This window comes from Cryptotermes secundus, unplaced genomic scaffold, assembly GCF_002891405.2.
Source record: "Cryptotermes secundus unplaced genomic scaffold, Csec_1.0 scaffold568, whole genome shotgun sequence".
Classification (NCBI taxonomy): Eukaryota; Metazoa; Arthropoda; class Insecta; order Blattodea; family Kalotermitidae; genus Cryptotermes; species Cryptotermes secundus.
The window spans coordinates 2,580,538-2,602,911 of NW_019725423.1; the positions used below are offsets into that span (position 1 = coordinate 2,580,538).

The 22,374-nt window shown below is 39.6% G+C and overlaps 1 protein-coding gene across 1 annotated transcript in view; it reads left to right on the forward strand.

Annotated features, from left to right (window-relative positions):
• Positions 1 to 22,374, forward strand: part of LOC111863391 — a 130,674-nt gene that overhangs the window by 96,004 nt on the left and 12,296 nt on the right. The window lies entirely within an intron of this gene.

The following is a 22,374-nucleotide window of genomic DNA, read 5'->3' on the forward strand; positions in this document are numbered from 1 at the left end:
GACTATTCAGACCGAGATTATTCTGCGGTCTTCTTCAGTATTAGTATTAAACAGTACAGACCTACTTCATTCCTCCAGAGACCCATAGAGGCTTCATTTTTAAGTAGATTACTTAACGGCGTATTTAATTACTAGACTATATAGTGGCGAAGATCGAAGAGTTAACGATTTTAGAGCAGTTGCTGGAATCGGAATTGGCAGGGGAAACCGAAGTGTTCAGTGAAAACCGGCCCCATTTCTACGAGACCAGTCACAACAGAAAAACTGATTATATATTCTGATCTCTAGGTTTCTATATAGGACATTCGAGAGCACGAAATTCTGAAGATAGTAGCAGCGTCTCGCCTAATTTGGCCAAGTCTGAGAAATACAAACTTGTGTCCTGTATCAACAAAACTGCATCAGCTTTCATACAAGTACTGGAGATGAAGCTGATGAGCTTCACTGCTTCAAAAGACCATTCATGCAAATAAATGTATAAGAAACGTATTTAAAGATACACCGCTCAAGATTTTGTAAATGTTATAGCGCATTATGGCTACAATTTATTATTAATAGTTGATTTATACATAAAAAACTAACTCCGTCACTTTAATTCGCAAGCGAACTATACCGACCGAGCGACCGCCGCTTGTCCGCGAGTGCCAAATTTAGAGGATAAAGGGAGTCACGTGGTCAGCGCAACGAATCCCCAAGGCCATTAATCTCGGCTTTCTAGACCGGAGCCGCTATTTCCTGGAAAGAGCTCCTCAATTATCCTCACGGGGTTGAGTGGACCCCGTTCCGGACCGACTACTTCTCAGAAAATGTGGTAAAGCCAGGAATCGAACCCGGTAGCTCTGGATATGTAGCCAGGAACTCTCACTACTAGACCACAGAGCTGGAGGGCATATATAACTTGAGAGACTGCTAATCTTACTGCTGATGTACCACTAGGAGCAGCAGAATTTTATGTGAATTCAATTATAAATGCTCTTAGAGAAAACAGTCTTGCCAACTGTTAGATGTCTCTTTAATTCGCTTAGTGGGGGATTAAGTCCAGCTGGGTCCACTCGGCACGGCGGCCATTGATTGGCCTTTTGTAGCCTCTCCCGGGGGATTATGATGATGGAGAATTTGGTGGAATGAAGATTGGCAGCGGAAACTGAAGAACTCGGAGAAAGCTCGCCCCAGCGCTACTTTGTCCACCAACAAATCCCACTTGACCAGACCCGGGATCGAACCCGGGCCGCCGCTGTAGGAAGCCAGCGACTAACCGCTTGAGCTACGGCACGGCCATATCTTAGATATTATCTCAATGTGTTCTCAAAACACTGAGTGAAACTGTAAAAAGAAAAAAATAAGGCAAAACTATCCCTGTACAGGCCGTGAAGGCCCATAGAGTTGTGAGACGGCGAGGCTTTTACACATTCTACAGACAGTCGGCTCACAGATCAGCGTAAATTTATCAGCCTTACGCTCAGGCCGCCCTCTAACTTCCAGGAAAATTCATGGTACTCATTTCTGTTAGAGGCTGAGTCGACACCAGGGTCATAGTGCGGTTGGAGGATAAGGTAAATTGAAAAAAAATCACCTCATCGGGACTCGAACCCGCGACCTTGCGGCTTGTAGCATAGTGCCGCAACCAACTACGCACCCGCGTGCCGCTAGTGAAACTGTAGTATACATATTTTTTTTTCCTTGACACTACAGCCCCAGTGGACCTAGGCCTACCTCCGTGAAACCCTCCGTTCACTTCGGTTTTTCTAGATTTTAGACATAAGGTAGGACTCCTTGGGGGGGCGTGATCAGCTAGTCGCAAGGCCTTTACTGTACACAAACACAGAAAAACGTACACACACATCCATGCCCTGAGTGGGATTCGAACACACGATCCCGGTTTCCAAGCGAGCGAAGACAGTACATGCCTTAGACCGCTCGGCTACCGTGACCAGCTACATATATTTTAGTATATGTATATATGTAGTATATATATTTGTGTGTGATAGTGCTTCATTTGTAATTTCCGCAGTATGTAGCAAACATCTTAATATTTTCTGCTCTAAGATGCGAAATATTTACGCCACATATCGTTAAGCGAACCTGACAAGCTGTCTCAAAAGTCAAAGCCTCTCTTACTCAGGTATAGAGTCACATTCACAAGACATCAATATGAAGTCTGAAAGCTTCAGAAACTTCTGAGCCGAAAGACCTAACACGTCCCGCCACTCACGTCTTCGCGTTTCCAGTTCCCTCTTTTCGGAAGTGCTTTCCTGTTACACGTCACAATACTTGAGTTCCCCTCCATCACTCGTGTTTCCGTTCACACAAACTAAGATGCATGTATCGTGTTCAGATTGCCCGGGGTTCGAGGCCAACTACAGATTCCATAGAAATATTAATTAATCACTGAAACTAGCTACAGAGCCTCTGATCTTCATGCAGAAATTTACCTTGCCAGAGATAGTAATCTCATATCAATCACCTGTCAACATGTTTCATAGCCGAATACCTATTTACCTCTCAGATGCACAACATTTCTCTATGTTCTGTAAGCTATAAGATGGAAGGGCAGATGTTGATAACTAAAACAGGGGAGACACACCAGAACTTAATGCAAATATTCTTTTCATTAAATCAAAATTAAACCGCAGTTATTACATAGGCCTATGTAATTAAAAATGCACAGTATAAAATATTTTCCCAATTTAGGTCTATAATTCAGAACACAGTCTTCTGGCTTGTAACACCGTGTAATATGCAGAAGGCCCGATGTTTCAGAGGAACATAAGGCCTCCATCTTCATATCCGAAAAATATACCAAGCAAGATACCAACAGAAGGAGACGGCTAGAGGTATCAAACTTTCCGACTACTTCTGCACGGTTCTTTCTTGGCTTATTTTTCTACCATGAAGATAGAAGCGACATTTCTTCGAAACATATGGCTTTCTACGAACTACACATAGTGACAAACTACGAGATCGTAATATTCATATCCACCGTTGTGAGAGTCTCAGATTCAACATAGATCTATAGTGTTTACTTAAAACACTATTATCTCATATGCATAAGGAAGTGCAAATAACATTGCGTGTAACATTATAGCAAAACAACGGTATCTGAGAAAGTGGTCCTGAGGAGGCTATTGGTCTAAACGAGGGGAAGTAATACAACAACGGAGGAAATTTTACAATGAGGAGCTTCGTAAATATTAGCATGTTAATCAAAACAGAGAATTGAATGGGTGGAGCATGCAGCTCTCCTGGGAGAGAAGCAAAAAAGGCATATAAAATTTTTGTTGAAATCCAGATGGGAGAAAAATCTTGTGTAGATGGGAGAATAATATTAAAATCGCTATTAGAAAAATATTATACGAGGAAGTGTAGTATGTTCAACAGTTTCGAGCATCACATATGCTCTCTTCTCTTCAGGCTTCCTGAATAAAATGTTGTTTCAATTTCTTATTTCCTCGTAGGATGCATTTTATCTCTTGTCTCTCTTTATTTGATCTTCTCATGAAGAGTACAAATTATTAATATACATAGAATTTATTCTATACCTGTCAACACAACAAATTTCACTTTTTGGAAACGGTGTTTTTGAGAGAAATGTAATAAATATTAGAAATGATTATTTACACATCAACAAAATATGACAAATTTTTAAGCTCCTCATTATGCAATAAGTTCATTGCTTTTACTTCCTTGCTCTGAGGCCTAACACTTTCTCCACTTCCTCATTTTAATACAAGTTCAATTTACATACTTTCTATGAATGGTTACCATATTTGCGATATAAATCTTCGTACAGTGAAATGAATGTAGGAACTTTGTTTACGTAGATAATAACACAGCTTTCACTATTTGCTTATTTAGAGCAATCTGTAACTCTTATCTGAAGTCCACTTAATCAGAATAATTAGATTACTGACTTCAGACTGACGTCAAATTGAAGTGTAATGGTAATGTACAGTCACGTGATGAAGTGACGAAAAATGGGGTTCGGATTGGTAATTACATTAATTGGACACTTTTACAAATCGTGACTATAATTTATAGATCGCTACAAACAGACAAATGTTCTCAGTCACGGTCATTACTGCGTTGCTTGGTAACGTCTTCCAGCAGTGTACGTACCTCCACTGGCTGGCAGCCTTCTCACACCCTCCTCCTACTCTTCTAACTGCAGTCTCAGGACTCAACCGTAACTGCAGTAATTAAGTCACATTGCGACTGACGGTCAGTCAGTCAGTCAGTCAGTCAGTAAGTCTTGGTGTCCAGCCCCATCTGGGGCTAATGACCAGATATTTATTACTGTTTGACAGTTGCGATCTTGTTTTTGAGGGACGCCCTTTATGACGACAGGACGGGTTTGCTTTTGGTATACGCTGCTTGGCCCTTGACAGCGCATTTATCTCGGGCCCAAGTCCCTTGGGACTCGCGACCATATTTTATTGCTTCAGATTTGAGACTTCCGTTTACGTCGCCTCTTACAACTCGCAGGGTCGCGGTGGAGGTATTCGATCCCACCTCCACGCAGATTGCTCTCAACTACAGTAATGGCAGTAACGGGAGCTGGATCTCATTAGCTCATTGAGTAACTTACAATTTACGATTTCTTTTCTTTCCAAGGTACTACATTTCAGAATCGTAAAAACAACCAGAAAAAAAAAAGTTTTATTCTATTTGAAAAGATAACAGGGAATTCCGTTCATGTACTTTGCCATTTTAAATAAAACGTTTATTTTCTGTCTCAAATAGGGAATGATTCTAAATTATTGTCAAAGTTTCCGTAGGGTGCAATTTTCAAAAAAAGTAAATTAAAATTAAAACTGCTTACGGAATATGAAAGTGCACCTCAAAAAGTTTTATTAGACACAGAATCAGTGCTACAGAGTACTAAACAACTTCATCACGCACGGCTTTCTTGACACGTAAGGTTTGAAAAATATAGGCAGGGGAAAATCGGACAATAATTTAGTATAACTCTTTACATCTTATCATACTATGGCCGTATATGGCCATCATGAAGTATACGTGGGCCCTGCTAAAATTGTTTCACTGTATGCTTCATATAAACACAACATAATGCTTCAGCAGAGCGAGATAAAATGAAGCTTTTTAATAGAAATAAGAGAAACTATACAGCAGAAATTTCTGAGGAACTCATTAAACAAACGTTGGACGTGGATCAATGGTTTCAACTGTGTCTGTAACTATTGCCAACCATGACGCTCGGGTTGAATTCCCACGAATAGTAGGAGCTTTGCGCTATGAGATTATACTTAATGTAGCAGTAACAAGACAAGTGAAGATTACGGCAGTACACGTTTCAGTTTATTAACCTTGTTTGTGCGCACCCTGCATGCAGTGAAACTTTATAACATTGACTCTCAACTATCTTGGCGAATAATTGTGTGAGAAGTCCATGTTGCTTCATGCAATATAAACCGTATGCTAACGAATCCGTTATACGGTGCGACAACACAATCTTCGCCGTTGCCGGAGTTTAGCGTATCATATTGTAAGGGAGCAGACTGACCTGAAATGTGGAAGTGACCGGAAAAAGGATGCAAGGGTAAAACAAGATGCACTCAGGAGCCTTCATTAACAAATAAACCCTTGAAAAATATCATCTTTTGGGACGCGAAGATGTGTACCAAAATTTCGGATGTACTCTCTTCCTCCATCTTCAGGGTTGAAAAGAAAGACAAGCAAATTGGGAACAACGGAATACTTGGATGTTCATTAACAGTGAATGTAACGGAAGTGTGTTCTCTGAGTACTTCGGTTTCCCTGCCAATCTTCATTCCACCATTTGCTCCANCGGATGCAAGGGTAAAACAAAATGCACAAAATGCCTTCATTAACAAATAAACCCGTGAAAAATATCATCTTTTGGGACGCCAAGATGTGTACCAAAGTTTCGAATGAACTCTCTTCTTCCATCTTCAGAGTTGAAGAGAAATGCAAGCAAATTGGGAAAAACGAAATACTTGGATATTAATCAACAGTGAATGTAACGGAAGTGTGTTCGCCAAGTACTTCGGTTTCCCCTGCCAGTCTTCATTCCACCAATTGCTCCACAATCACCCNGAAAACAAAAACGGAAGTGTGCTCCTCCGATAAAATCGATAAGACTGCAAGTTATATCATCCTAGATGGTTCTCATTATTGTCAAAACTATGGAATTTCATATCTCACATATTAACGAAATTAATTTCCGTAATATGTGTCACATATTATAATCGAAAGGAGTTCGGTCGATTTTTTTTTTAGAAATAAATTTGGTTTGTTATATATTCATTTGTTTCCATCTGTATGCGTGAATCAAAAGTGCTTTCCGACAAGAACGATACAAAGCTCCATAGTGTCTAGCACACTCACTCATAAGTTTATTTTTGATCAAATTGTGTAGATGAATATGTTTTAGTACGTCATTAAGCAAACGAAAATAGCAAATCATACCGTCACACTGACCATTAGTAGTCCAACTCAGAGAAGTTAATAGGAGTAGTTCTTTCTTTGGTTGACTTTTCTACTACCAGAACAAGTTCATATTACGTTAAAATAAAGCTTACTTTCATTTTAAGTGACAGTTCAGTAATGTGAGATGTTGCTTCCAGTTTATTTTCATAATCAGTAATATAGGATGTCTGAAAATCAGTCTTTTCTATAAACCTATGACAACTCATATTTAGTACAAATTGCTTATACCTCCCTCTTTAATTATTTAACAAAATGTCTCTAAACTTGTCACTTACATTTCGCTTCCATAAACAACAGGATTATTCGAATATTAAAAGTTTAGAAAGTATAGAGCTTCTTTCACTTTCAAGAACTAAGAAACCCAAAAGAACTACGAAGAAAGGAAAAGGATTTTTGAGCAACTGTGTTTTAAAATTTTCTTGATTGTCTGATATCTCAAAACATACAACTGAGCTCTCACTCATCCCTATCGGCTCACATTTCAAAATCGTACCCAGGTTTTTTCTCCCCTCGACGTTACTCATTTCTCCAGTGCACACAATTAACTTATTTGTCAAAGTATATAAGCAAAATGGATTAACAAATTGCTTATTGGTACTTATAACCACATGCATTATTGCTAAACTACATGTTTCCCAACACATACGTAACCAAGCTGCGTTGTTCGTCACTTCTTTCCTTCTGACTACTCCAAGTTCTACGCATATTCTAGCTTGCCCAGCGGCTGCCTCCCGATCTCTTCTTGTTTGTCGCTCCGGCTGCCTTCCGCATCCTGTTACTGCGCGGGTAGGCTATTTTAGGAACGCAGGGAGTGTTTATTGGGAGCAGTACAGGAACGTGCGAAACTTACAGTAAGGAGGATATCCGGGCAGGTGAGTCATCGAGTTCAGGCAGGTCCACTCAGGGATTTGTTATAGCTGATGTCTAGTCTCAGGGGCGTATAGGCTTCACTCCGGCAGAAACTGATGCCGACAACTTTGTACGGACACCAATAGAGTTACATTAGATTTTATTTATTATTATTGTGACTTTAATACCAAATTAGTTACTTATTAACACTGGCTTTATTGATCACATTTTTACACTTAGTTTATTCTTGTACCACTCGAATTTCTGCTAAGTTACTTCTATATTTACTAAGTGATATGGTATAAACTTATCAATGCACTAATTGGTCGGTGAAGACGTGACAGAGTTTGGTGTTCGAACAATTCAAAAGTTTGAAGAAGACTGATTTGGCGAATGAACCCTAAGAAACAGTCAGCTTCTCCGAGCCCAAACTTCCAAGAGGAAGCTCCTCCATGAAACAGGCTTTATTAGTCCAGTTTAGACCTCTGAAGTTCACCAGAAATTTTCATTTCCCAATGATATTGACTTGTTGCGCGATTCTTGCTCTTAAAGACTCAACAGCACTTTCGATAGCTTGGAGTGGGGCTGTGGTCCTCCTACTTCTGAGTTATAGCTTCCAAAATTATGCAACCGTAGCTCGAACAGCTAAATTTCCAGGACATATAGCGAATGCTACACCCTGTCCTCACAGCAAGAATGAACTTATGTCGGTTTCAGAATGAATATTATGATTGTTTACGCCTTACTTATAGCTTATAGCTTGTGTGTAATTTTTTAATTGATATAATTTATAGTAACATTAATTCTACTGAAGGGTTGCAGATGCAAAAATATTTTACTAATATTAAGACTAAGTCGTGTGTTCATATTTAGACCTGGAAATTGAATCATTATTGACTCGGCTTATTTAGTGATTCTGTTTCAACCGAAGTCGCTATACAGCATTGAGTGAAGTAGGAAAAATAATCACGTACAGTCATTATGTACGAATCTGCATATAGGAAGATGTAGTCAAAGGATATAGCTGGAGTGACTGAGATAAGCCATGAAAATATTCAGTCGGAATTGCCCTTAAGCAGACCGAAATTCGAAACGGACACCTCCCAGATATGCAAGTCTATCAAGCTACGGGCATGGAACAGAGATCTGGCAGGAAGGACTTGAGTCGCACGTAAGTTATAATCCACGTCTTCTGCAGGAGAGGCACATAAAACCACAGGAGATCCGCACGGTAAACAAATCCCGGAATTGGTTGCAGGAAGCTTCAACTACCGCACATGCATAGAACTAACTCGTACGATCCATCATACACACGGCGGAAATAAGTTAGCAGTAAAATTCTAACGTTAACGTACTGGACACTTTTACTTTACTGCTTCTACGGCATAATTTTCCATATTTGTAATATTTGAGGGCTGGGGAGGAGAGAGAGAAATCCTTAGGTTAGTTATTATGAACAGTGAGAAGATTAAGGCACATAGGATTAACTAAGAACTGACTGGTATACAACAAAACGTTCTGAATTTTAAGTGCTGAAAAGTGACGGAAAATGCGAAAGTGAAGAAACGCGTCCGTGAATGTGTTCACAATAGAAACCTTGTCAACCAGCTAGTTACTTTACATTTTGAATGAACTGGTTTAATCTTGAAATTACGCCATAAAATAACAAGGTAGAACCGATTTTTAATCTAGTTTAATCTAAATTAGATGTAAAATATGTAGCCGTTCTTGTAATGGACTAGCTGTGATAGAGAAATCTGATTCCTCGGAGATCGTGTTAACAGGCCATGCCATGGATGATTATGGACGCCCTCGGATGTAGAACCATAAGCACACCAACAATACCGACTATCAGTTCTCAAATTATTTATTATTATGGCACTAATAATGCAATAGGTGCACAGTAGTAATCAATATAATTTGTCACTGGGTTTCGACAGACTTACTGATGACCAGGCAGAATAATTTGAGAGAAACAACAAAGAAAGAAGAAAACAAAAACGAACGGGTGATCAAAAATGCAGCGAGCACGTGTGTTCCTGGTGAGTGTAATTTTCGGAGTCCCCAGGCAACGTCTCTGAAGACAGGCATCTGCCCTGGTTACCAAAATTCAGGCGAAGGACTTCCCAATTCAGATTTTAATTGGGCAAGATGGGAGGTTGCTTAATCTGTTTTCTCCAATTATAAAAACTACCGAAGCGGCTGGAGTTTAGGGATGAACTCAGCCACCTGCTGCCCATCTCTCAGACTGGAATCTTGGGTTGCATGGATCCAAGAAGACCCTGCTAAAACTTACGACTTCCCAACCAGTCAAAATGTAGGCTTTCTAAAGAACCCGGTCTCGTGTTATACATTAACTTCACTGATCTACTGAAGTGCAGTTGGCATCAAGCTTGTCCAAATCCAGTTGCTACATGCCTCAGAATGAAACAACCAACTGTGAGCCGCAGGTGATGAATTTCACAGAACCCCGGTCATGAAAAAGAATCAAGCAACCGTCCCCTTATTTGAAATGCTACGATTACGATCTAAGTATATTTAGTTTGTTTTCATGTTGATTTTATGTAGTGTGACTACAGATGGAATTTGGATTTGTAATTGGATTCATTAAACACTAATACACACATCTCGTAACTATATGTAACTATAACGCCATCGCTTGTTCACACCCTCTGTACTTCACTGGAGCACGTACTGAGTCTTCTGAGTTTACTGTGTATTCACCTGCACTTGCATGGTGACGGATCTCAAAAATATCCTCTCCATCCATGCTCACTTACTTACCCGCTGGTAACTGCCCCACAAGTAACCCATTGCTCCGACTGTCGACTCTCAACTAACTGTCCGGGTTATAATATCTCGGTATGGACCACACAGAGAACACCGTTCCTGTGTTGCTGTTCAATTGTTGTTTAGCAGAAAACATCATTCTTCTGTTGTTTGCGGGCCTCTACCTAACAACTGTCGCTGTACAGTCGCCTATCTCGCGGTCGTCGCCTAGCAACAGGTCTAAATACCAAATATTTTGTTAAAACCCCCGCTTATTTCTGTCATACAAGATAATATTCACGGGGTGCAGCTTACTGAAAGAAGCTTTTCTTTTCATACATACAAAAGATTTAAAATATCTGAACCCTACATTTCTTATAAGTTAAGAACTATATTCTTAAATTCATTTATATATATGTAAATTTTAATTAGTATAATATAGCCAATTACGATGCGTCGTGTTATGGTGTGTTCCTGACTTAGATTAGCTTTTTAGTTTCCGAAAAGGTCGAACTCTGCGGTTTCGATACGGTCTTTGGTAAGTGAAGTACTAAAATATTAATCGAAATTACATTATATTTGAACTATATTAGTGAATTTTAACATAATATTAGTTTTAAAATGTTATAAAATATTTATGACTCAGATTTAAAATTTCCTTCAATGTGGTATTTCTCCTAAATATGGTATTGTATGACCGAAATTTATTCGGTTCCTAACATCATATAATCAACACACTTAAATAAACTTACCTAGTCCTTCCAGCCGCACTATAGCCCTGGGGTCGACTCATCCTCTAACAGAAATGAGTCCCAGGAATATCCTTGGGGGTAAAGGGCAGCCGGGGCGTAAGGCTGACAAACTTACCGCTATCTATGAGCAGATTGTCTAGAAAATGTGGGAACCTCAACATCTCAAAATCCTATGGGCCTCCATGGCCTGTTACAAGTATACTTTTACTTTACTTAAATAAACCAGATTTAATTAGATGGTAATTTGCACCTTATTTTATTATAGTCTACAGGGAAAATCAACTCCGTTAAATATGTCTAATAGGTTTAGTTACAAATAATTGAAAGTCATTCTCTCTAGCACAATGCAGTGTATTTATATAGGTGAACACATTTATGAAGTACAACTTATAATTTATGCAAATTGAACCTATCTATGTACCAAGGATAGTAATTCGCACTGAATGGTAATAGTGTTTTACGAAAGTTATCAGTTACGTATATTACGCACAAAATCCTACTTTCAGTCTCTGAAGCTGAAGACCACCAACTTATTCTACTTTCGCAACTACGACATATGTAAATCTCATTTGCTACTAACACACCTCAATAGTTTGTGCGCTTTTGCCGATCAATGTTGAAAAGGAGGACGAGGTCGTCAGGGCATGTAACACAAGTGGGTGAAACAAGAAAAACACACAAAATTTTAGTGGAAAATCTGACTGGAAGAAATCGCTTGGAAGATCATTAAGTTTATTTTTCCGCCAAATATTCAAAGTCTGAACTTTGTGGAAGTTGGTCTAGTAATGTTTAGATTGCGATCTAAGTGACTCTTGAGCTATGTAGAGTACGATTACTAAATGGTGGGTTAATGTAGGTTATATGATCGTGGAGTTAGAGCATAATATTGTTGAGGTGCCAATAGCCACCTTTCAGCTTTCTATACACGTTGTGGCAGTTCTTTATTGCTCGAGGAAGCACGTGAAACGGATCTGGCGCGATGGTATCAACTGCAGTGTTTTATTTATAAGCTCCTAGTTGTTTATACCACCCCCTATACACATCACGTAGCAATTTATTGCGCCCCCAGCCCTCCCTTAGGCACCCCCACTAAAATAAATGGTCCGAGGAAAAGGTTTCGCGTAGATGGGGAAAAAAAAAGAATTTTCTTTTTTTAACTTCTGCCAACACACTCCCCTCTCAAATTCTATCAGAGAGCTACATCGGTGATGGTGTGGAAGGGAGGATAATTGCCAGGTGAGATATGTCAGTAATATAACGATTCACAACCTGTCATTTGCGAATATACTTTCTGTTAAAATTATGCACGAATATTCAGTGTATTTCACTATCCCTCTTGCATGGAAGGATGATTTTAAATAGTATAAAAAGAGGTATAATTTTTTTTCAGCAAAAGAGCTCTGGTTTCTAAATTATGTTCTTGAAATTATTCAACATAAAATATTAGCTGGAAACGTAAAGGTAAAATCATCCCTGTAGCAGGCAATGGAGGCGCATATGGTTGTGAGACGTTGAGGGTCCCACATCACCTAGAAAATCGGCTCACAGATGAGGGTAAGTTTGTCAGCCTTAGGCGCCGGCCGCCCTTCCCCCCCCCCAGAAAGATTCCTGGTACTCATTTCTGTTAGAGAATGAGTTGACCCCAGGGCCATAGCGTTGCTGGAAGAATTAGGTCAATTGAAAAAGTCCACCTCACTGGGACTCGAACCCGCGACCTTCCGGCTTGTATCATAGTGCCTCAACCAACTACGCTACCGCGTGCCCCCATATTAGCTGGAAAACAGGAAAGAAATTCCAAACTAAATTAAAACCCCAAAATTTACATTCAGACTATTTAATAAGCTAATGATCTATAATTAAAGTAATCTGTCATGAAACAGAGAACAAATATTTATCCAAGAAGTATTCAGTTTACAATACCTAAGAAGGAAACTGAAAGATACTTTACAAAATAAAATTTTAAATTTGTCTCCATATTATGACTGGAAAATTCCAAGGAAATCGGACACTTTGGTACAGGATGATCTAAGACAATAGGCCTACGATGACTTGGTTTTGTTGGATGAGGATATAAGTAGTCCTACGGTTAAAATCACGCACAGAGCAAGTTTAGACTATGACATTTATGGAAGAACGTGTGACTTGCGTCAGTAGAACATTGAGAGGCAAGGAGCATGTCATGTCAGGGAACCGGAACAGTTTTCATAACATATATGATTGATAAATTGAATTATAATCCGTGCGTGTTGTAACGGAATATGCTGAGGCTGAAGTGCATTTAATTTTAACGAACAATCGGGATTCGTCTGTAGAAAACTCTGCTAACCGCAAAGCTACGTGTAATGAAGAAATATGTGTGGTTGTGAATATACGTAGAACTCTGCTTGGTCTTTGAATCTCACATTTATTAAACTCGTGATTAATCTGAAAAGTAATTTTAAAATGCGAACACTCATCTACTAGAGTTCATCTATTATAAATTTAGTAACTTACCCTTTTATCATCCATAATAAAATATTTTAATGTAATTGCTGAAAAAGTAGATTAAGAAAATGTAGATCCTAGAGCAGCCATCCTCTCGCCAGAGGGCATGTTACATAAGGACTATTACCGCAAGAGTTCAGTTGGAAGAAATCTTTGGTCGTAGGCCTCAAGGGGCTTGAGGTCAAGACGAACTGATGGGCGGTAAACCGTCAGTCCTAAAGTACATTTGACTTTGACTGAAGTTCATAGCTATTTGGAACTAGGAGTACAGAAAAATTACAAGTCGGGCCGTGAAGACTTAATGTTGATTTGAAGACTCCGTGTGTACTGCAGTGTAGTAATATCCGGAGTGTGATAACTATATTTCCTTTGTTAAAAACCGTTGCCAGGAAACGGATAAGGAAATTTTTGCATAGTTATTTAGCAACGGCTAGTTAAAACAGATATAGAAGACTTTATTTATGTGTCATAATTACAGTAATCTTGAAAGTGTTATAATTATTTGTAGTTAATTCTAGTGAATAGCCAATAAATCGACTCACCGATACAAACCCGCGTCTTTAGTTACTAATACACGTGACAGTATTTAAGGATTATCAAGGAATGTAGGTAATCTCATGGATTAAACAGGGCTAATATTGCAGACTGCTGAAGATATTTTCCGTATGAAATAAGTAAATTAAGGCAGATCCATAGACAGAACACAGTGAGAAATGTTATGAAATGTTCTCTGAAACAACGCCCACGTGAAGAATAAATACAAATACAGCCTTATTGCTTAAATTGGAGTAGGGGTGTAAGTGAATGTTTGAAATGTAGAAATATTATGTCACAAAACATTCATGAAAATATTTTGGTGGGAAAAATTTGTCATGATGCAACAATTTGGAAACACAGTGTAACGCAGATCATATTTCTGTGATAATGCGTAAGAAACTGGTATATACCTTTATGATCAGTTAAATATCTCGTTATGTATATGACTTCCCTGGAAGCAAGTGGAATGCTTTTCTCCGAATTATCGACAAGCAGCGAAAACTACGCAAGTAACACCACCAAAATACATCCAATTTCTTCTTCAATATATTCGTTAATTTTAAATTAATTTACACTGGGAGGGGAGCCGGGATAGCTGAGTCGGTATAGCGAGTGGCTATGGGCTGGACGACCGAGGTGTCGGGGTTCGAGTCCCTTTAGTATTAAGAATTTTATATTTTCCACGTCGTCCATACCGGCTCTGGGGTCCACCCTCTACAATAGATAACAGTGGTTTTTCCCGCATGNAAACGGCCGGGGCGTGAAGCTGACCACTCAATTCCAACTATTGCCGAGCAGAAGAAAAATTGGAACTATACATCCATAGTTCATAAAAATAAATGATGATGAAAATAAATTATACTCGAAAGACAGTACTAGTAGCCGGAAACATAGTAACGTAACTGATACAGAAGAACTCCGTCAGAAAACCACGAAACTGGCAGCCTTAAGGAGATTTGAAAATTTTTCACAACACCGGCGGTTTTATGAATAAAGATTTGCGAAGTATGATGCAATGAAGATATGAAGCAAGAGACGGCACTAGTTGTTAAACAATTCACACACCGAAACTAATACCTGTATGATGAGTTCTATCTTCTGCGATAAAATGCCGTGCAGTCCGTTGAAATGCAATCGACGTTTCGGACTAAAATTATAGTAAGCTACTCAAGAATGGTTTCTTCGTTGGCTTAATTTTCAAACCTGAAGATAACATGCTCCTCCGAAGCCGAATAGGTGTTATTTTCCAGAAAACAATTGCTGTGAGAACCTCAAATCCTATACAAACACACACACATACATATACATATATACGCTGTAACAGGCCGTTAGGCCCATAGGGTTGTGGGACGTTAAGGGTCCCACATTACCTTGACAATCGGCTCGGAGATGGCGGTAAGGTTGTCAGCCTTACGCGCCGGCCGCGCTTCNNNCAACACTTTTTTGGAAAGGTGTTTTCTACGCTGTCCGTGCCATGGAGTTTTAAGTGAGACAAAATTGATCTCACTTGAATTATAGCATATAAGCCAGACGGTAAGGACGCAAGCGGAGGACAGTGTTAAAGTTGGTTATCAGGAAACGAACAGTGAAAAGAATGGAGTGAAGACTTCACGTGCGATGCAGTTAGTTGTCAGTTGCAAGTCAGTCTGTGAAGACTATGAGGCTGATGTGAGATGGTCACCAGCCTGGGAATTAGTCAGGAAACTGCAGTTCAGTCCTTGTGAGTCGCTGCTATTAGAAGCTGGCAGCTGACGCACGGGTATAGTCTGGGAACCCAGAGTAAGGGGAACGTCCGCTGTTTGAAACCGTTATCAGGCGACGGCTAGTGGAGACTGTAATAGACTGATGACACTAGTCTGTGTGCGACAGCGATTTGTAAAGGGTAGTCATGAGTCGTATGTTAAAGTGGTCAATAAACCCAATCTATAATTCAAACCCCCTCGAGAGTCACTCTTCCGCGTGACTATATATATGTATATATGTGTGTGTGTAAATTTCTTACGCTTTCTTAAAATTATTTTCAATATGCGTATTTTACGATTTTTGGGCTTTGATGTGCAAACCGAAATATTTGTCCATGTTCTATATTTCATAATTTTTCCCGTGGAAAGCTCAGGGATAATATAATCTCAAGTAAATTATTTCAAGGGTTACTAACAAAGTGTGGATAGCTTTTAAAGGCACTAACAGAGAGAAACCTCTCACAATATTACACTAAACAACACGAATGTGACAAATTAATATATTGTAGCGTGGATGGCGCAACAGAAATTTGGGGTCACGTGAACTCTGCGTTTCCACGAGTGACGTCACGTCCCCCCACTCCTCCCATCATTACGCAAACCTCGGTAAACACCCTTCTCCGCTAGGCTGCGATCTCATGCAACAGGCAACTCCGTGCAGCGACTATTCCTAGGCAATGCGTAGGTAGAAACACCTGACAACAATACCTGATATCTGTTGCCGAGCAGCAAGGTATTCTCTAAGTGGTCCGTGCCGAACTTATATAAGGAGCAGCGAACATTATTCAGGAGTATGCCCGTGTGGAGTCGGGGTCGAATACCTCCATCGTGAACCTGCGAGTCGTAAGAGGCGACGAAAGGGGAAGTCTCAAATCTGAGACAGTAAAATATGGTCTCGAGTTCCAAGGGACTCAGACCCTAGAGAGACTGCACTGGCAAGGGCCAGCAGCATATACAAAAGGCAGACCCATCCTCTCGTCAGAAAGGGCGCCCCACAGAGACAAGATCGTAAATGTCAAACACTAATAAATATCTGGTCATGAGCCCCAGCCGGGGCTCGACACCAAGACTTACTGACTGGCAGACCGTCAGTCGCAATATGACTTTGACTTGGATTCAGGAGTAATGAGTATTGAGCCAGTTACTAGAGAGAGAGTTACTAGTATTTAGGATGAGTTGTATCCACTGCAAGGCAGTGACTCTAGCAATAGAAGTAATTCTGATACTGCCGATGACAGTAATTGTGTAATTGTGAATTGTATAAGTGTACGAGCGAATGTGGAATAAATTCGCTACATTAAGTACTTCGTGAAGTTATTTGTCGCGTTGCATACCCAACACGTGACAACATGTATATTATGTAAGATAGTGTTCATTCTGTATAAATACTTCCAGAAACAGTTCTTCATAAATGCTGAATGAGTTAAATTGTCTCTTACCCTGTTTCGCTATCTATGGTATATTTTCTCCGTCATCCCATCTTTTGAAACCGTTTGCTTATACCGCCTATGCTACAGAATCTCATTGATGAGTATTTGAAGACAATTTGGACACTAGCTTATACACTTTTAACTTCAAACTGAAGAAGCTATTGTTTTTGCCTTTCCCCCCGGTTTCTATATAAGGTTACAGGCAGAACCCCAATTTAATTCACAGCTGTACTCGCGGAGTTCGTTGCACGTGAGGAATGAATTGTGCGATGCTTCCATCTTCTAGAGTTAATTTCAATTTCCACTGAAGTGGGAGCTTCATCAGCTAGTCACTCTTCTAATTGGATATTGATCACAGTGGGCGCATTCAGTTATGTCAAGCAGCCAGCTTTGGGCGACCCAAATTGGAAACTCTCCTGCTACTGAAATAAGTATTCGAGGTTTCGAATTTTGTTGGTAATATTACAAAGTTACGAAACTATAAATCTCTTAAATGAAAATGTAAACAAATCAGTGTTTGGAACGTTTTAAGTTCTACAATAATATGAAAATTTAGGTACGACTTAGTAAATTTTTCATTCGCATTTAAAAGGGTTGGCCAAGTCATGGGTTTTGACTCAGCAATAAATAATGTCAAAAATCCAAAAGTTCAGAATAAGAACTAATTTTTAACTTCATCTAAATATTTGTAACGACATTTCCCTTACACCAATTGTAATATTACAGCTCCGTGAGTTGACTATAGTCTCGTCTGTAATGTCGAGATCAACCACATTGACATAGCGATAATATTTTTGATGTCATGCTTAAACTATTGCCTCCACTTTCAGGGTAAATTAGTTCAAACATTTTATATTACTCATTAATTCGAAGGGGGGAAATATACTTATCTTATATCTTAAAGAAAAGTTTTCTAAACTTCAGAATACTATTAGTTCAGTTATTTTGAATGAACATATTTACTTCAACGTTGGTCTGATTCTCAACCGTTCCCCAAGTACTAAAAAAGTCGCGGAAAAGCAAACAAATCAGGTGATTAAGAAAACTGTCAAACTCTTGACCAATGGTTATGTGAAATTCAGCAATATATTAATCAACAGTTGCATACGTGCCACTCTTCAAGCCTAATTTTTGTGAAACACACAGCCTGTTTACACTATTTTCAAAGACATAGCAAATATAGTAGCAGAAACAAAATGGTGACTGAGAGAATATTTTTGGTAAAATTTTGCAGTTTGTGCGTAATGCGTACACTAATGAGAAAATAAGTATTCAAAGCATTCTAGAAAAACACGTAGAAGAAATCGATGAATCCGTTAGACCAAGTAACCTTTTGTCATTTCGGATTACCGTATTTACGCATGTATAGGCCGCGTGCGTGTATAGGCCGCAGCACAATTTTCAGACAGAAATTATAGAAAAAATAATTTCCTCGATCTTTGAACACCCTGTATTACTAATTATGAATATAATTTTTTTTAAATGAAGTGTGATTTCGAATATTTCGAATATAAGCCGCACCCCAGTTTTCCTCTTGAATTTTTGGCAAAAAATGTGCGGCCTATACATGAGTAAATACGGTATACTTATATTTCACGACTACTAAACGACCTCAATATTTATATCCGACTCAGTTTCATTAGATTTTTGCGTCTAGTGTAAAGTTCTAGTTTATTCAGGAGGCAATTGGTTCTAATCTCGGCTGGACACCCGTTATTTTTATTAAGGATATTCGTGGATTTCCTCAGTTCTTCTAGGCAAACATCAGAATATTACCTCAATTACGACATGGCCTCTAACTTCAAAGTTCTTATCAGGTCATTATCCATCAACCACCATATCGTTCGTCTCTACACATGTTGAAGCACTGACAGCTCACCATACTCTGCTATATCCAAACTGCATGGCGTCATATCCCAGAAGTCCGTTATATTTGTATATGCCACCATGACAACCTGAAATGTCAAAAAATATTCCTTTATCAATATGAAATACAGAGTAAATAAGATGAAGGAAATGATTTAGTAAATTCTGGATACGAAGTTGTGTAATAAATTCTTGAAGAAAAAACTCACATGAAGAGATTAAACACGAATACTCTTACAGAAACACAATAAATGAACGTAAGGCTTGCAGCATTCTTCTTGAAAACTACATTATCATTCTTACTATGGTATGTAACGCAAGGAATTGCCGAGTTTTTGGATTTTATCCACCGTCCAGTGTTCTGAAAAAACAAAACGTTCCTGCAACTGGATTTGTTCCGTCCTCAGGTGAAAGAGAGCGAGGCACCCATTCTATTTGTCCAATAGAAAGCTCTAACCTGGGTCCGGGTTCAGTGATGGAGGTTAGATCTCTGTAAGGAACCGAAAAGTGCAGGTGTCTCCCACGCTCAAATAAGCGATCCAGGTTAGCTCTTTCTAACGAACCCAAGAGAGCAGGCGCCTCCCACGCTCAGAAAAGTGATTCAAATTAGCTCTTTCTAACGAACCCAAGAGAGCAGGTGCTTCCCACGCTCAAATAAGCGATCCAGGTTAGCTCTTTCTAACGAACCCAAGAGAGCAGGCGCCTCCCACGCTCAGAAAAGTGATTCAAATTAGCTCTTTCTAACGAACCCAAGAGAGCAGGTGCTTCCCACGCTCAGAAAAGTGATTCAGGTTAGCTCTTTCTAACGAACGCAAGAGAGCAGGCGCCTCCCACGCTCAGAAAAGTGATTCAAATTAGCTCTTTCTAACGAACCCAAGAGAGCAGGTGCTTCCCACGCTCAGAAAAGTGATTCAGGTTAGCTCTTTCTAACGAACGCAAGAGAGCAGGCGCCTCCCACGCTCAGAAAAGTGATTCAAATTAGCTCTTTCTAACGAACCCAAGAGAGCAGGTGCTTCCCACGCTCAGAAAAGTGATTCAGGTTAGCTCTTTCTAACGAACGCAAGAGAGCAGGCGCCTCCCACGCTCAGAAAAGTGATTCAAATTAGCTCTTTCTAACGAACCCAAGAGAGCAGGTGCTTCCCACGCTCAGAAAAGTGATTCAGGTTAGCTCTTTCTAACGAACGCAAGAGAGCAGGCGCCTCCCACGCTCAGAAAAGTGATTCAAATTAGCTCTTTCTAACGAACCCAAGAGAGCAGGTGCTTCCCACGCTCAGAAAAGTGATTCAGGTTAGCTCTTTCTAACGAACGCAAGAGAGCAGGCGCCTCCCACGCTCAGAAAAGTGATTCAAATTAGCTCTTTCTAACGAACCCAAGAGAGCAGGTGCTTCCCACGCTCAGAAAAGTGATTCAGGTTAGCTCTTTCTAACGAACGCAAGAGAGCAGGCGCCTCCCACGCTCAGAAAAGTGATTCAAATTAGCTCTTTCTAACGAACCCAAGAGAGCAGGTGCTTCCCACGCTCAGAAAAGTGATTCAGGTTAGCTCTTTCTAACGAACGCAAGAGAGCAGGCGCCTCCCACGCTCAGAAAAGTGATTCAAATTAGCTCTTTCTAACGAACCCAAGAGAGCAGGTGCTTCCCACGCTCAGAAAAGTGATTCAAATTAGCTCTTTCTAACTAACCCAAGAGAGCAGGTGCCTCCCACGCTCAGATAAGCGATTGAGGTTAGCTTTTCCTAACGAAATCAAGAGAGCAGGTGTCTTCCACGCTCAGAAAAGTGATTCAGGTTAGCTCTTTCTAACGAACCCAAGACAGCAGGCGCCTCCTGCGCCCGGAAAAGTGACTGAGGTTAATTTTTCTAATGCACCAAGAGAGCAAGCGTTTCACTTCCTCAGATCAGTGGTTTTCCTAACAAACCCAATAGAATACTTTTGCCAAACGACGGAAAGAAATCCAGTTTCAGAAACGTTGTGTATTTCAAAATGCTGACCACTGGAAGAAACTTAAATATCAGTAATTCCGAGTGAATTATCGTTGCCGAAGTAAAATTTAATCCACAACTGACACACTTTCAAACTTCTTATATTGTCATTTTTCGTGGCAAATATATTTCTATGAAACATTCCAAGAAAGAGCTGGATCAAATAAACACATATTGTATTTGAGGGCCTCACAGTGGTACTTATGAAGGACACTGTATTCCCGAATGTGATGTCGTGTAGTCTGGTAGAGGTTTACGGACGTTTCGCAGAAACGTACTGCCTTCAGCTTCAGGTTCTGAGATATTCTATGTAAGTAATTTACAGGAAACAAGCAGCAAGCTGTTGAAGATGGAGGCAATACGTTCCTCCGAAACGTCAATGAAATTTACCGGAATAGTTACTGTCACATCCTAGAAGACAGAGTTAGTTCTTCAATTATACTTAGATCGTTTCGGAATATACTGAAGTTTACGACTGCAAAGTAATTTTTAAAATTAGAACCTATTCAGCTTCACTAGATAATCCTCCGTGAGAGAATACCAATTATGGGAGTGCCTATATTTTATCACACAATGCAATTATATTAAAACAAGAATTTCAAGAAGATAATAACAAAACATACGTTCATTTGTTTGAAGACTTTATATGATCTACAATTATTTCGCCTCTCCTGACTAAATTCAGCTTCCTATGGAACAGGTACCGCGAGCTCTTTCTCCAGGAATAAAGCGGCCGAGGCCTGAAGCTCACCACTCACCTCTCTCTAGTGCCCAGTTCAACAAAATTAGAGCTATAACTGCACTCCCCCACACGTCTTCATTGCGTGGTGTTTACGTATTTGAGCAAAAGAACAACGTTATCTTCACCTTACCTAATTTTTATGTAGGATTGAACTATCATAACGGAACTTGTTCATGAAGCTACAGCACGTTAAATATTACTTATCAATGGTGTAATTATATGATGCTTTAATTTGTTTCCTTACTTGAATACAGGGAACTCATCTAATAACTTTTATGTAATGGAAATTGGTATGTAACGTTGAGTTCAGATTTCACGGAAATCAGATAATGTCTTTCAAAATTCATTATTTAATATCATCATCGTCACTACAAAAACAAGTGTGTTTGACCCATAGTCTTCCTTAGAAGATTCTGCCAGATTTTTCCAATCTTTGGAATCATACCAAGTGATTCTTTGGATTTCGCAATAATAATATTTTTTGCAGAACATGGTTGTCAGCCTCGCGTCCAACTCCCAACCTGGAGGACCAGGTCCCTCTATTTATGTCTCCCTAGTGCCAGGGTGGTCAGTTACCCTTAGGCACGGTTTCCCTTTTCGTCTTCTTCTGTTACTCGCAGGTTTATGGTGGAGTTGTTCTTATCCGCCTTCATACAACGCATTCTCAAATATAAACTCTCATAATCATCTATATCGGCTGCACAATTGTCATGGTAAATCATGGGTTACATAAAATTATGTAGGCCGTTTGCAATAA